Below are 17,129 nucleotides of genomic sequence, written 5' to 3'. Positions count from 1 at the left end.
AAATTTTACCCCACTTACTCTTTCTGAATTTCCATTGTTCGAAAGAAGCTTCTATCTGTTTACGGAGCCCTTGGGGAACATCTCACAAGTGTTTGCGACCCAGAAAGCCCAGGTGCCTCATCCCCAGTCTTAGTCCACTTGGGCTGTTGTAACAGGACACCACAGGCTGGGTGGCTCAAAGACAACAGGAGTTTATTTTTATTTCTTAAATTTTTTTTAATTTTATAAAGTATTCTTTAGATTGTATAGTATTTTACAGTTTTCAAAAATTTCACACACGTGGATTTCACATAACTTCCATAATAACCCTTTTCCCTCCTACCCCTGTATTGTCCTTCCCCACTTCCCTCGTCCCACTGGTAACCACTAGTTTGTTCTCAATAGTGGTACGTCTGCCTCTTGTTTGTTTTATTCACTAGTTTGTTGTATTTTGTAGATTCCACATATAAATGATACCCTACAGTATTTGTGGTTTTTCTGTCTGACTTATTTCACTTAGGGGAATACCCTCCAAGTCCACCCATGTTGCTGCAAATGGCAAAATTTCATTCTTTTTTATAGCTGAGTAGTATTCCATTCCATGTGTGTGTGTATGTGTATATATATATATACACACATACACATACACATACACATACACATACACACACACATACATACATACAATATCTTCTTCATCCATTCATCTGGTGATGGACACTTAGGTTGCTTCCATGCCTTGGCAATTATGAATAATGCTGATATGAACATTGGGGTACACATATCTTTTTATATTAGTGTTTTGGGGTTTTTTTTTTTTATATATACCCAGGAATGGAATTGCTGGGTCATATGGTAGTTCTAGTTTTAGATTTTGGAGAAACTTCGTTCTGTTTTCCACAGTGGCTGCAGTAATTTACATTCCCACCAAGAGTGTATGAGGGTTCCCTTCTCTCCACATCCTCGCCAACATTTGTTACTTGTGTTCTTTTTGTTGATGGGCATTCTGACAGGTGTGAGTTGACATCTCACTGTGGTTTTGATTTACATTTCCCTGATGATTAGCAATGTTGAGCATCCTTTCATGTGCCTGTTGGCCATCTGCATTTCCTCTTTGGAAAAATGTCTATTCAGTTCTTCTGCCATGTTTCAATTGAGTTGTTTGTTTTTTTGGTGTTGAGTTGTATGAGCTTTTTATAGATGTTAAATAACAGAAATTTATTTCTCACAGTTCTGGAGGCTGGGAAGTCCAAGATCAAGGTGCTGGCAGATTCACTTTCTGGTTCATGGATGGTTGTCTTTTTACAGTGTTCTGACATGGCCCAGGGGCTAGGGAGCTCTCTGGGGTCTCTTTTATAAGAACACAAAGCCCTCATGACCTAATCACCTCTCAAAGTCCCCACCGCCAAATACCATCCCTTTGGGGATTCGGTTTCAACATATGAATTTTGGGAGGGCACCAGCATTTAGTCTATAGCATCCTCATGCCATTTTCTTCTGATGCTCTGGACATAACTTCCCAGGGTGCCGTCTGCTGCCCAGTCTGCAGCTGCCCAGCAAGCCCGGGGCAGGTACTCCCCTGCCGCTGTGGGGCTGTCTCCCACTGCCATCTGTCTCCCTTGGACCGTGCTTTGTGGTGCTGAGGCCCTTTGCATGTCCTCCATGAGGCAACAGTTCACCTTGTCTAACACGAAGCAGGGAGAATCACTCCCCCGGCTGTGGCATCATACATTCTTGGCAGAGTCCTAAAGCAGTTTCAGGACTCTCCTTTCCCTTTGTGTTTGTGGAAACACCTTTCTCACCCTTTACCTGAGATATGTTCTGACATCTTCCAGTAATACCCGGTTTGACACTGGTAATAAGTTCAGACATTAGGGGATGGTTATCATTCCATCCAGAGGAGCACTCCATCAGTACATTCCTGACTCTCGGCTGTATTAGTACTTTGGCAGCAGGAGAGTGAATCTGTGATAAGCATATTGAGTTTCAATCTTGGATAGACTCGTTGGCAAAAACCTTGGGCTTCTTCTCCTTTGAATTATTTGGACAAAGCACAGCTCCTAACCCTCCAGATAATGTGAGAATATAAAATAAAAGATTGGGGGAGGATGTGTCAGCAAATACCAGCTCATAAACTCAAATTTAGAGATTTGCCAAGGCTTCGAATGCATGCTCATGAATCTTTCCCCACAGCACTCCCAGGAGGGCTGGGGCAGCAGGGTTCCTCTAGGAGTTCCTGTTGCTTTTGTCTGCCTTTCCACAACAGTGCCACAGCTCTGAGCATGTCACTTCCGCTCAGACCCCTGAACTTGAAGAAGGTGTTTAATTCTCCATCACTGGGGGACCTGGGCTGACAGCAGTGGTAGAGTCATTTCCATCACTGCTGCAATTCTATTATTTCCTGTCTGGTTTGTTTTTGTTTTTGTTTTTGTTTTTTTTTAACTAAGGACCTAGCAGGGTTTGTATTTGTCATGGTGTAACTATACACTCGTCTCTCCTAGGTGGAGAGCAGTTATGTTCATGAACCTCCAAGGTCTTGCCAAACAAAATTAGGTCATATAAACAGACTTTCATGTCACTTTACCATCAATTTCTAGAAAACAGCAGTAGCTCCAAGACCCCTTGGGCCGTCCTTTTGAATTAGACCCTTTTGAGATGAAGAATGCTATCTTTTCCACATCCTAGTAAGTCCTATGCATTTGATAATACCCAGTGCTTAAAACAGTTCTTGAAAACAACTGGCTTCCTAGAATTTAGTCTGGAGTATCCTGGACTTATTATGGCTTTGGTACACAGATCTATTTCAGTGCATCTATTCAGAATGCAGTCGTTCACATTACCTTGAAATTTTTGCCTTGATTTTCTGCAGTTACCCAATAGAAGCTTATGGGCTACAGGACTTAGAAACAATTAGGTGACTATACACTCTGGTTGGTCTAAGACAGTCCTGGTTTTATGTCTGTTATTTGGATATAGATATTAATAGAGTCTCCTTTCATGCTCAAGTTATCCTGATTTGGACAATGAAGTATATACGATCACCCCTGAGACAAGGTCATAAATCACTGTCTCTAAACAGGTGTTGACTTAAGGCAGAGTACTCTTCTTATGGTGTTATTTTTCAGGGTCAAGGTTCTCACATCTCTGTTTTATACTTTTTCCCTGAACACTGGTTCTGTCACACTCAGAAAGGACATAACGTTACTCCTTGCTTGTCTCTTCCTCCTAAGTCTCTTCCTCCATTCTCTGGGGATTAAAAGCTCTTGAAATCAAAAGGTTTCAAGAATTAAACAAGATGTCCCAGTTGTGAAAACTTCAGGACAGGAAGCTGTTTCTGTCCTTTGTCAGAATCTGCACTCAGAACAAGGATGATGAGAATATCCAGAAGCTCGCCAGCCTCTCTCATGTAGTATTGGCAAGTGCTTCTGATGGGCCAGGATGGTCCTCTATGGTGTATGGTGTGTGATCACCCCTTACACACCTACCCCCAACCCAGGCATGCAGGTGCTGCTGTAGCCATCTCTTTGTGCTCCCTACTCCTTTATCAAGAGGGTCCACCCTCACGTACCTGAAGAAGAAGGAAGTGTTTGGACTTGGGCATGGAATCCCAGCCCATAAGATGCTGGCAAAAGGAAGGGATTGGATGACTACCAGGATGATTTCCAAATCATGGTCATTTGTCCCAGTGCAGACCTTCGGAGTACCAGATCTCTTTTATCTTCTAATAGGGCTGACTTTCTTCCTTGTTTCTCTTGAACTTCTTAAAAGTGAACATTTGAAAGCCATCTGTAATATTCCTTTAATTTCATTTTCACTGGAGTCCACCAGTTCACCTGAGAGTCCATTCTTTTTTCTGTACACTAAAAGTACATACAGTTATTCCAAGCATCAAACCTTGTTCTGGACAGAGTAATTAGTATAGGGGACAGGTGTATTCAGGACAAAGATTCATCATCATTCCGGACAGCTCAGCACCAACCTCACATTGATGGCTCAGATGATGACTTCCAGATCCCATTAGCCAAATTAGCAATAACCCTGCTTTTCCCAGCTCCTTTCTTCCTTGGTGTTTCTGGAATTACTGTGGGGAAAATTTGTTCCTAAGAATTGTCCTGATCCTTCTGCTACAGCTGTCCCTTGAATAATGCGGGGTTAGTGGCACTGACCCTCTGCACAGTGGAAAATATGAGTATAATTTATAGTCAGCCCGCTGATTAGGTGCTTCCTCTGTAGTTTCGGTAGTGAAGTGGCTTTTGCCCCTACCACTGGGACAAGCTGGGTGGCCACTGCTAGCTTGGTGGTGGAGGTCTGGCCAGCTGGACTCCCACTCCTGCTGGCCCCATCGCCCTGCTCCGTTATCCACCACCACCGGCACACATGACGGCAGTGATACCCCCCCGGGAAGAGGCACTACTTGTCTTCTCTCTGCCTTAGCTTTGTGCCCCACAGAAATACACTCTGGGCCCCGTGGGTTAAGGGCACCTGAGTTGGGGAGCAGTTCTGAGGCAGAGGCAGCTCTCCTGAGCCTCAGCCCTGATGCCAAGACTAATCCACTACTCTTAATTTCTTCCACCTACATGGTAAGTTCCTTTTAGGATTCTCACTACTCTTTCCTAAATTCAAACTCAGGCCTTCTCACTCCCAAGCCATCAGACAATTTATGAAAACTTTGAATCTTATAAAAGAAGGAGTTGAGGTCTTTCAGAAGCCTTTACTCTCTGTTTCTTAATTTATAGGTACATAAAGATTGTGGTCAGACCCTCAATAACTCTCAAGCTTTAACACAAACAGACATATTGGGTTGGGGACAAGAGGCAACTCTGCCACCTTCCTGAGTCTGGGCCAGCATGTGCCCGGCCAAAGTATCTTGTAATATAAGATCACACAGAATATTCTTTTTGTAACCTTCATGTTTTCACTTAACTTGATGAAAATCTTTCCATGACGATAAATGTTTGTCTACAGCATCATTTTATGACCGCACAGTATATTTTGCTAATCCTGTATGATGAGACACTTATTTCCAGTTTTCTCACTATTATGACCAGTGATGAGAGGCATATCCTTTTAGGAACATCTTCGTGTACATGACTGATGGCTTCCTCAGGGTGACTACCTGGAAGTAGAATTTGCCAGGTGAAGGGGCACTCTAGGGACACCGACACCGGCAGCTTGGGGGCTTCGCCAAGGGCTGTCGGTAGTCATCTAAAATAATGCAAGCGACGCTCTCCTGTGGTTTTTTTCTTTTAAATGATCCATAAGAGAATGCAATCAAGGCTTAGAATTTCACACACGTGCACAAGCATGCACACACGGCTACTAGAGAATCTGAATAACGAACTAGGACTGTACAGTTTAGAACTGCTTTCTCTCAAAATACCTTTTATTGAATGTATCTTTAATATTTGCTTTTCAGCAAAACGTAATGACAGCTGTAATACTAATAATTGCCAGGAAGTGTTTTTCCCTAATGCTCTGAGCGTTTGTGTGTCAAAGAGACTTTATACCCTTTCAAAAGAACAGCAAATATGGTGGGGTGAGGGTGGGGACAAAGTTGCGTCTCAAAGGCCTTCCTGTTTGTCGGGGAGATGCCGTAGAGAAGCCAGCAAGCATTCACTGGTGGCGGTGGGGCTGGCTGCCCGCCCCATCAGATTGTAGCCTTAAGAATACTGTGTCTTAATGATGGGGGATGTTTGTCGTTTTGCCTTTTAGTTTGTCTCCTGGGACCCTCATCTAACCTTCTTAGACATCCTGTAGTATTTTGGCTCTAGACTTGTGACATTTTGTCTTTTTCCCTGAAGGCACAGGGAGAGCGAGGGAGCCATCTGTGCTTGTCCTCAATACTGTGTTTAAGAGATAAAGAAGCAATTACTTCTCTCCTCAGGCAAGCTCTTTTTCTGTCCAGCCTCTGCCTTGATCTCTCTTCAGTAAACAGTAGAAGCAATGTAGCAGCTCCACAGCCGGAGAAGCCTGTGGCTGGCTGCTGCCCCCAACTACTTGAGACTGCATTCACAGAAACACAGCATATGGACTGAATAAAGTACCAGCCCCTTGTGCTCTGCAAGTCTTTGTCGTGCAAACATTTCCTGTGTCTTATGCACTGGACACTGGGCCAAAATGTGGAGATTCAGGGCTAAAAAGACAGTCCCCACATTTAAGGAACTCAGACAAGGGAGACAGATGTGGCAACAAACAATTGTCCTATGATGTAATTATTTTAATGAATGTTTGTCTAAAGAGTAGGAGGTGGTTAAGGAGATGGAACACATGTGGGCAAACAACCAATGAGGTCTTGGAGGATAAATAGGTGTCTGCCCAGCAGGTGAGTGGAGGAGGGAATTCCAGGCAAGGGAACATCATGTGCAAAGTCATGAACCTGTCCTAGTTTGTAGGGTGTTGGGTGAAACATCAAGTATTCTAGTTTTCCTATTAAAATATGAGGAGTAGATGGCCAGGAAATGCAGTTAGAGGAGTAGGCAGGGGCAGGTGATGAGGGATCATATATGTCACATGTGGGGGAAGCTACTTGTCCCCCAATATTTGTTTTCTTCCTTCTTCAATTAGCAATAGACGTAGCTACTCGGATTAAAGACTATGCCTTAAGCTCCCTTGAAGGTAGGTGTGGCCAGGTAACTAAATTCTGTAAACAGAGTGTCACCTGGCTCCAGGGAGCCTGCCTTTCAGCCCTTAAAGACAGAGCATAAGTGCATCCTTTCTGTTTGTTTGTTTAGTCTTTGTCCCTTTCTCCACTGAAATTCTGGAAAGCAGATAATGTCATCCATGCAGAACAAGCAATGGGGGCTCTGAGTGGGGAATTGCTGCAGCTGACGTAGCAACGTGGTCAGCGCTGTAGGTGAGAACCGTCTCCTGCAGACACTGTGAAGGATGGTTAGGATGGGACGGATGAGAGGTGGGTGGAGCCACACGGTTGCATGGTGGTTTTGTACTGGGTCAGCTTAGTTAAACTGAAATTCGACTCCCAGAATTCCCTTTCCTGTGTGGTTCTCAGTTAGGACTGGCCTCAAGAGGAATTTTCGCAAGATTTGGAAGGGGAAAGTGAAGCGGCGGCCGTGTTCACATGGAAGGTTGGTGTAGGATCGGGCACTCCTACAGCCAGACACAGCTGGGAATCTGTGGGTTCACCTTTGCATGAGGCGGCAGCTGGGATGACGACTGTTTCCACTACAACCGATCTCCTCTTTTAGCTCCTCCAACCGCTGGGCCAGGTGTGGTTTAGATTCTTGATAGAGGGTGAAGGCTTGGAGGTGATGGGAGCCTGGCACCCAAGGTTTCCCCTTAGGTTCCAACTAACCCTTGTGGGTTCCAGTTGGTCCTTGCTCTTCCCACTTCCTGTTCATCTTCCCTCCCAACTGCCTGTCCTGCTGACTCCAAACCAGCACCAAATGAAGGGGCAACGATTGCACATAAACTCTTTAACCAGCTCGCCATTTTGCATACAGTCAAACTCCTATAACAAGTCAAATCTTATCACTCGGAGTTCTGCTTTTCTGACTGAATCCCGACTGAGACTGAGTATGAAGATGGTGAAGGCAGGGCTGTGACTTTCTTAATTACCACCGTGTCCCCAGAGTCTAGAACAGTGCCTGTAAGATAAGAGACGCTCAATATTTTTGGATAAAGCGCTGAGGAAGATGAATATGAGAGAGCTTGGGGAGGCAGAATCGACAGGACTTGGTAATTGCTTGGGTGAAGAATTGAGAGAAAAGACTGAAACGAGCAGAATCCTTTTTTTTTTTTTTTTTTTTTTTTTTTGCCTTTGGCACCGGGGTGAAGATGGCGCCACATGCTAAGATAGGAAAGCCGGGAGGGGAATCAGTTTGGGGTGTGTTTTCCCAAAGGGCTCTTGCTGGGCTGCTGTTGAGCTGAATGAACTACAAGGTAGCCAGCACTTACTCACTAGTGCTTGTGTCCTTAGAGAGTTCTTAAGGCTGAGGGATTGGAGGTTGAATCAGACAGACACTGCAGTTCCTTCTGGCCTTAGACTCCTATGATAGTGGGGAGTTCTGCTTTGAATATACTGAATCTGGGAAGACTCTGGGATATTGCTTTTGGAGATAGGGAGTGAACTGAAATTCAGGTCACACGTCAGGAAAGAGTTCTAGTCTGGGGAATTCGTTTTGGGAGTCATCTGTGTAAAAGCAGTAGTTGAAGCAATGGGCATGATTAAAAGAGCGTGAGGGTGATTAAGAGACCAGATTGGAGCCGTAGGGACCCGCAACGTAAAAAGTCTGGCAGGAGAAGAGGAGCCTGCAAAGGACATGTAAGAGAGTCGTCCGTGAAGTAACAGGTACACTGGAGAGTGTGGTTCACAAAACTGAAGGATGAAATGGTTTTCAAAGAGAAGCACCAAACCCTGAGAAACGTCACTAAATACCAAATACTGCAGGTGGATGAAAACTTAGAAGTATCCCTGGAAAGAGTAGTTTCTGTGACACGTTGGGGTGAGAAACCAGAATGAAGTGAGCTGGGGAGTTAACAGGTATTGGTGAGTGAAAACTATGCTTTTTTTTAAAAAAAACTGAAGTATAGTCACTTATAGTGTGTCAATTTCTGGTGTACAGCACAATGCCCCAATCATGCATATATACATACATATACACACATGTATTTTCATATTTTTTCATTAAAGGTTATTACAAGATATTGAATGTAGTTCCCTGTGCTATACAGAAGAAACTTTTTTTTAATCTATTTTTATATATAGTGGCTAACATTTGCAAATCTCAAACTCCCAAATTTACCTTTTCCTGGTAACCATAAGAAAGTTTACAATGTCTGTAAGTCTATTTCTGTTTTGTAGGGAGTTCATAGTGTCCTTCTTACTCTTTTTTTTTTTTTTTAAGATCCCACATATGAGTGATATCATATGGTATTTTTCTTTCTCCTTCTGGCTTCCTTCACTTAGAATGATGATCTCTAGGTCCATCCCTGTTGCTGCAAAGGCATTATTTTATTCTTTTTTTATGGCTGAGTAGTATTCCATTGTATAAATATACCACAACTTCTTTATCCAGTTATCTGTCAATGGACTGTTTCCATGTCTTGGCTATTGTAAATAGTGCTGCTATGAATATTGGGGTGCATCAAATTTTAGTTTTCTCCAGATAAATGCCCAGGAGTGGGATTGCTGGATAATATGGTAAGTCTATTTTTAGTTTTTTGAAGAATCTCCATACTGTTTTCCATAATGGCTGCACCAAACTACATTCCCACCAGCAGTGTAGGAGGGTTCCCTTGTCTCCACACCCTCTCCAGCATTTATTGTTTGTGGCCTTCTGAATGATGGCCATTCTGACTGGTGTGAGGTGATACCTCATTGTAGTTTTGATTTGCATTTCTCTGATAATTAGTGATATTGAGCATTTTTTCATGTGCCTATTGGCCATTTGTATGTATTCATTGGAGAATTGCTTGTTTAGGTCTTCTGCCCATTTTTGGAATGGGTTGTTTGTTTTTATTGTTATTAAGTTGTATGAGCTGTTTATGTATTCTGAAAATTAAACCTTTGTCAGTCTCATCATTTGCAAATATTTTCTCCCATTCCATAGGTTGCCTTTTTCTTTTGCTTATGGTTTCCTTTGCTGTGCAAAAGCTTATAAGTTTAATTAGGTCCTATTTGTTAATTTTTGCTTTTATTTGCATTGCCTGGGTAGACTGCCCTAGGAGAGCATTGCTCAGATTTATGTCACAGAATGTTTTGCCTATAAAACTATGCTTTTTTTGAAGCTTGGCTGTGAAAGTAAAGAGAGATTGGGGAAAGGAGTCAGAAAGCATGGTAACTGGGCAGAGAATAGTTGGAATAGGACTGTGGGGTTTAAAATTTCAGAGAGCGAGCTGTTCTGAATGAGGACAAGGTCTGAGTGTGGACTTGCCAGTGCGTAGTTGACAGCGAGTGGAGTGGAAGTCCCCTGAGTTGAGATCAAGGAAGTGGGGGCCATATGTAGAAACACAGTCAGTGTGGGCATTGGTCCCCTAGCAGATGACAAGATGGTGAGAAAAATGATAAACCCAAGTTCATGGTGAATATGAGGGAGTTGACAAGAGATTGGCATATCGCAGGGATGAAGAAGAGAACAAGTCATCATCTTCAGAGGGTGTGAGTCTCAAAGGACCATGGGGTCACTTGTTCATTCGGCACTCAACACCAAGTGCCTACAGTAGTGGCCTGGGAGTAGGGCGGAGTGTAACTGGGGAATCACCTGCGGAATGGTAAGTGGGGTCCAGGAGCTAAAGCATCTTCACATAGGAAGGAGCAGCCTTAGAAAGGATCCAGATTTCCTCAGTGATTTTTAACCCTGGCGGCACATGAGAACTCCCTGGGGAGCTTTTCAAAAGCACCACTCTCAGGTCCTACACTAGTCTGGTTCTCTCAGCATCTCTGACAGCAGCATCAGTGGGGCAGCAGCATCAGTAGATTTTAAAGGCCCCCAGGGATTTCCATCGTGCAGTCAGGCTGAGCAAGGAGTCCTTCGGAATAAAGAGGTTTCAATGCTGAGGCTGGCGGGGGCCTCCAGGAGCTGGAGGTGGGGGGTGGGTTTGAGTGGCACCTGCAAAGGAGGCCCAGGTGCAGAGCATCTTACCATTGCCTGCAGCTGGGCGCTGGTGCGGGAGCCAGGACAGGGAAGGGAGGCAGGCCCCAGCCTTAGTTCCCACTGGGAAGCTACTTCTAGGAAATTCTGTCGTCAGTCCTCGGTACTACATTTGAAATGCACCAGGAGAAACTGGGGCATGTCTTGAGAGGGGAAATCAGAAGGAGCCCAGCTCAGGAAATCATGTCACGTTAGGAATGAAAGAAGAAACTGGGAGAAGGAAAACCTCTGAGTGGCCCTGACAACTGTCATCGAGGAGTTGAAAGGCTGTCCTATAGAGGAGTGATTAGATGTGTTTAGCTCCAGAAGGCAGGCCAAAGAGTAGCAATTCAGAGGAAGATGATTTCATCTTGGTTTAAAGGAAGACGTGTCTAACAATTAGCTTCCACCACATTTGAAAGGGTCACCATATGACATGGGGTGCTCTTCTAGAGTTTACCGAGAGGTTGAATGATCAGGTCTTTAAATGATTTAAGAACATTATAGCCCTACTCTGGACAGGAGGTTTGATATCATCACGATCTTTATGATCTCTTTCTAGTCTTAGATTCTAGAAAATTCTTCGATGTGAATATTAAAGATAATTAAAAAAAGAAACCTGAAAAAAATTCCTTGGTATATATTGACCTTGTCTTGGGCAAAACCAAGTGTTAGTCTTTTTTTTTTTTTTTTTTACTGTAACATTGTATTTGAGAAATATAGGAGATAATATTAAACTATTAAGCTGGCAGGTTTTTTTTTTCCCCTTAAATCAATAATCCTTCGTTGTATATATTTATAGCTTAACACATTAATAACAATGTTTATAGACCCTGACATTTTGAGAACGATCTATTAGTTAATCCTCACAGCGTTTCTGTTTATGTAGGTCAGTATTTTTACAGGAGAAACTTGAAAAACAGAGAAATCTATGCGACTTCAGGAAGGTCACAGCTTAAGTCAGCATGTAGCCAAAAATAACCAATTGCCATAATTTGACAGGTACACTTTTTGAGCAACAAACCCCAACTGAACACGTAACACAGAGCATACACGTAAATGCAGTTCCTGCTCAAATGGCTTTCCACGGAAACCAAGGCAGACGACAATGAGCACAGAAAGAAGGTGGCTTACGTCCTTTAGGAGAGGCAGTAGCGATAACGTCGTCTTCCATTGCTGGATTCTTTAAGGCCTTGGAAAGAAACTACAATATAACCCTTGAAAAATGACTTGACTGTAAACATGTTTGAAAATTTTGGAGAGATCAAAAAAAAAAAAAAAAGCGGTTTTAAGGAATAACTAGCCAAAAGCTAGGGGTGGCTTTAGGAGAAGGTAGTAGGGCTAATTACTAGATAATTTTTAGGAACTAGATGCAAAAACGCTCATATCTTCCCAGAGCTGCACAACATGGGGGATGGTGACTGGAAGAGCAGGAACTTGGTCTCCAAGGACGCAAAGCCTCCCTGTTTGGGGGGGGGGTGCAAGGAGAAGGCAATTGGCGACATCTGCAGGTGTTTAGGAATGCATAATTATTTTTATTTTTCAAGTTACTGTTATTATTTTGGTCTGTTCTGACCTTTTAAAGAGAGTAAACAGAAAATACGTTACAAACTATTAAGCATTTCTGAGAGGACCTGGGCAGAAAAAAGAGCACCCTGCCATTGATTAGGAGAGGTGTGGAGGTGAAGGACCCCTTCTCTGTGAAAACGAGGGTGCTCTCTGACACTCCTGAGAACACGGTACAAAATGAGGAGTCTCCGGGAAGTTTGGGGCACACAGGACCTGACTTTAGACTTCAGAGGAAGTGGAAAGTTTCTTCTTCAAATGAAAGATAGAAACAGTGTTGGATTCAGTGGTCATGGTTTAAGAACTGATGTTTATAGTGTGGGAAGAGGAGCTATCTGCTTATACTTAAGTTTTAAGCCTTATTCTCAATTGTGTGTCATACCGTTTACCAGTGGACTTACGTATTCTATTACACTTCCATAGAAAGCGCTTGTGTTCTGAATGGTGGACTGACAGCTGTGGCACAGATACCCCCACCTGGACAGGTGGACCAGGTGACTGTGGCCCATGGAATCACACTTCCCTGGGGTATATATTCATCAAAGTACAGAAATGAGTGTGTCTCTAAGCAGCAAGTATAAGCCAAGAGCCCATCCTCAGACTCCGGCACCTTCACATTTACCTCCATCTCAGGCCTTTGGGTAGAGATCACTTTTCTATTTAAATAGATTGTCAATGAATAGGTGAAATTTCACAGATTAAAAAATGTTTGGTGGTGAAATCAGGCAAAAGGAAGAATGTCCTTGTTGCCATCTAGGGTGACTGCAATGGAGACAAAGAATTAAGTAGAGGCGAGGGGCAGACCGTGGTCTGGGCTGATGGCCCTCTAACGCTGGTCTTCACCAGAATCACTGAAAAGGCTCATTCAAAAGTGCACAAACCCAGATGCTGCCTAAGAAGACACACAGCAGGCCAAGAAGCGTGTGCAAAGATGCTCAGCGTCAGCATCACTCTCCATCAGGGAACTGCAAAATAAAACAGCCGTGAGATATCACTGCAGACCTGTTAGAACTGTTAAAATTCAAAACCCTGGCAATATCAAATGCCAGTGAGAATGCAGAGCGTCAGGGACTCTCATTCATTGCTGATGGGAGTGCGAGATGAACAGTCACTTTGGAAGACAGTCTGGCAGCTTCTTACAAAGCTAAATTCAGTCTTACCGTATGATTTAGTGATCACACTCCTAGGTATTGGCTGAATTGAGTTGAAAATTTATGTGCATGCAAAAACTTTCACAAAAAGGTTCACAGCAGTTTTAATTATAATTGCCAAAAACTGGAAGCAAGTCTTTTAACAAGTGAATGGATAAACAAACTGTGGTACATCCATACAGTGGAGTATTTATTACTCAGCAATAAAAAGAAATGTGCTGTCAAGCTATGAAAAGACAGGGAGAAACTAAATGTATATTGCTGAGTGAAAGAAGCCAGTTTGAAAAGGCTTCTATACACCACTTCAGTATCTTGCAGTAACCTATAATGAAAAAGAACATGAAAAGAAATATATGTATATATATATATATGACTGAAACACTATGCTGCACACCAGAAATTGACACAGCATTGTAAACTGACTATACTTTAATTTAAAAAAAAATTTTTTAAAAAGACAATAAATTTGGGGGAAAAAAGTGAACCTTAATATGTGCAAATGAAAAAAATTATTTAGGAAGTCAGGGGATTCCAAGAAAGATTGTAGATTGTGATGAGAGAATTTAACTATGTTACAAGTGTATAAAACACTCTCTTTGAAGGAATAAGTGGCTTTGGAAATGAGTGGAGTCTGTAAGACCAAAGGCCAGAGGGTGTGAACATAATGCTGGACTCTAGTCAAAAAAGCTGTTTCTCATGGACATAAGCATTAATAATCCTGATACTGCTGTACATGTGTGCTGGGACCAAACAACTTAGTGAATGGATGGTGCGCAGCAGGAATCAAGTTTTTTCCTGTTGGAGTGGGAGACTTCAGAAAAGCGAGAGGATCATCCATATGGTAATGGGCTAGAATGTGAGGCTTTGGTAAAAACTCATGTTAATGTGGATGGTTAATATGGAAATATTTATAGATATATACATGCCCACACACACACACATGCACACATACACTAAAGGGGTATGTCAAATGTGCACAGAAGCCAACTAAAAGAACTCCCAGTGGCCAAAGCTTGAACATTTTAGCAACAAAATAAAGTAGCTTTAGATGATAATGCAACATATAAAATAAATTAAAATAAATATCCATGGTATAATTTATATCAGTGCACTAATGAATTGGGAAGAGATAAATTCCCCATCCAGACAGATTCCAAATAGATCATGAGATCCTCCATCCTAAAGGAGGGGCAGCATACTCCTTACTTATGGCTGTACAAAGTGACTTCCTTCCAAAGAGAGCAACGTGGAAAGGGGAGAAAGTAACTTTTCACTGGAGAAACACACTATCTCAGTCAATGACCAAGGTCAACAACAGTCCCCAATCATGTTGATGGTATGTACCCTTGATATGTTGTGATGAAAGTGGAACTTTACCTCAGATCCCCCTCCCCAAAACTCAGAACCCACGGTATAATCATGAGAAAATCAGACAAATTCCAATAGACAGCCTTCCTACAAAACACCTGACTCATTTGCCTCAGAACTGTCAAGGGCATCAAAAACAAGTCTGAGAAACTGTCCAGCTAAGAGGAGCCTCAGGACACTTGACAGCTACATGCATAATGTGGTATCCTGGAATAGAAGAAGGGCATTGGGTACAAACAAAGGAAATCCGAATAAGCTACAGAAGTTGGTTAATAATAACATATCAATATTGGTTCCTTAATTGTAACAAAGGTACCATTCTAGTGTAAGATGTTAATAGGGGAAACTCTTTGTGGGGGGGAGCGCATGTATATGGTAACTCTCTGTATTATCACCTTAATTTCTATAAATGTAGAACTGATCTAAATAATAAAGTCTAGTAATAAATCAATTTTTAAAAATACAAATTCCCAGCTCTCACTCCCCAGGTGATTCTGATACCATATCAGAATATGAAAATTACTTATCTCAAAAATGCTTCAAAGCCAAGAGAAGCCTTAAATTCTTGACCTCTTACTGGGTCAGTATTTTTTAAAAATATACTAAAAAGCAAACATAAGATTGTAGTGAATTTTGCATATGTGGCTTTTCTGACATCTGTCTCCCTGGCTGGGTAGATCAGGTGCAGCAAGAAGCTGTCTGATGCTGGAGTGGGAGGCAAGTTCCATGTCACAGTAATGGTAACATGATGGGACGTAGATACCATGATGCCTTTTTGTCCATTTGCAACATATTTTAAAATGACTGGCCAACCAGATTTCTTTATAATGTAATTGTCAAGGTGTGTACCAGGGTTAGATATAATGAAGTATTGATATTTATAGGTAAGTGCCATTAATCATGATAAAATCATTCTGGATTTTAGGAGCAGCTGCAAACGGCTGGAGAGAACTGTCTGCTTACAGCTGAGTGTGAGTTATGGTCCGTGTGTGCACACTCTGCAAGCAGACAACAGCTGTTTGGTTGCAGGATGAAACAGGCCAATCAGGAATTATAGAATTATTATTTCTTTGCCCAGACTGTAATCAGAACTCCCTGGCTTCTGCAAGATTGGCCTGTAATGTGAATGAAGAGACAAGATTCTACCCAATAGAAATAAGCTCTTTTCGCATGGTCTCTCCAGTTGGACTGAGCCACGTGGTTTTGAGTATGCTTTTGATCTCACCATGAAAGATGTTCTAGAAATGCTGAGCATGGCTGTCCATTGTATCTGTAGCATATCAGGAGGTGGTTACAACAGAAGCTGGATAGCAGAGAGCAGATGCAGACCTGGAAACCAACGATGATCATCTCTAGTCTGCAACTAACTAAAAACGGGGTGATCTCAAGCAAATTAATGACCCTGAGTCCTAGACTCAAGCCAGGACCCAGTAATGAGAATCCCCAGTTATGGGACTTAAGGGTCAGTCTTTTTTTTTTTTTTTTTTTTTTTTTTTAAGTATCCAGGTAATTCTAATGTGCATCCAGGTGCAAGTACCACTGACGAGTAACTGATCTGTAAGTTCCCTTCCAGACCTGAAGTGCAAACTGAAGACCTAAATTTTGGCAGATGACAGATCATCAGCTGTCCTAGCTCCTTCCCCTTATTACTTTATTTTTTTTCTTTTTTTTTTTTTTTCATTAGATCCTGCATCAGCAGACATCTATAGCCTTAAATTCAGGATCTGGAATGATACATCCAGCCCAGGGCTGGCACTTCCCGCCTCCCAGGACAAGCTGGAACTGTGTGTCAGTCCCTTACTGCTCTTTCCTTATCATTTTAATGAACTTCTTGCTATTTAAAAATCAGCTTGGCAGTATGCCCTCTCTGGGCCCGTTTGCTCATTGCTAACAGCATTTATCACCCTAATTAGAATGAGTGTTGACTTTCATTTCAGTCCTATAATTTAGGGTGCAGAAGCTGCCAAGTTGAAGTCAGTTTTGTTTGTGGGATCTGAATCTTACCAAAGTGACCCTGACAGTTAAAACCTTGTGTAGGTTCCTATTTCTGTTCTATTAAAGGGTATTTTTTGCCACTAAAGGATTTTTCTACTATATTAAGGGATACTTTTCCTATTACTTAGGTTATCAATTATAATCATATATGTTAAAAGCTAATAATATTCCCCAGAATAAATTAATGAATGCATGATAACCTATCTCCATTGAAATATTTCATATATTCATATTATTATTATTTCATAACATCCAGGACATAGAATCATGGAATCTTAGGAGGGGAGTTATAGGGTTATCAGTTTCCTACAAAATAAAGAAATCTAATGTCGCCAAGTGAGCATGCATCTGTCTTCCAAACAGTTCCAATGACTATAATTTGTTACTATATTCATTCCTGAGTGATTTGTTTCTTCTAAGCAGTTATTTAAACTCTGAAATTTCCAATACATGTGCTAAATTCAAGGATTACAAGATTTGG

At 42.1% G+C, this 17,129-nt stretch overlaps 1 long non-coding RNA gene across 3 annotated transcripts in view; it reads left to right on the top strand.

Annotated features, from left to right (window-relative positions):
- The window catches only part of LOC123614277 (uncharacterized), a 74,416-nt gene that overhangs the window by 16,903 nt on the left and 40,384 nt on the right, over positions 1-17,129 (top strand). The window lies entirely within an intron of this gene.

The sequence above is a fragment of the Camelus bactrianus genome, chromosome 9 (genome assembly GCF_048773025.1).
Source record: "Camelus bactrianus isolate YW-2024 breed Bactrian camel chromosome 9, ASM4877302v1, whole genome shotgun sequence".
Taxonomy (NCBI): domain Eukaryota; kingdom Metazoa; phylum Chordata; class Mammalia; order Artiodactyla; family Camelidae; genus Camelus; species Camelus bactrianus.
Note: the sequence above shows the minus strand (reverse complement) of the source record. Positions and strands in the feature narration are given on the sequence as shown.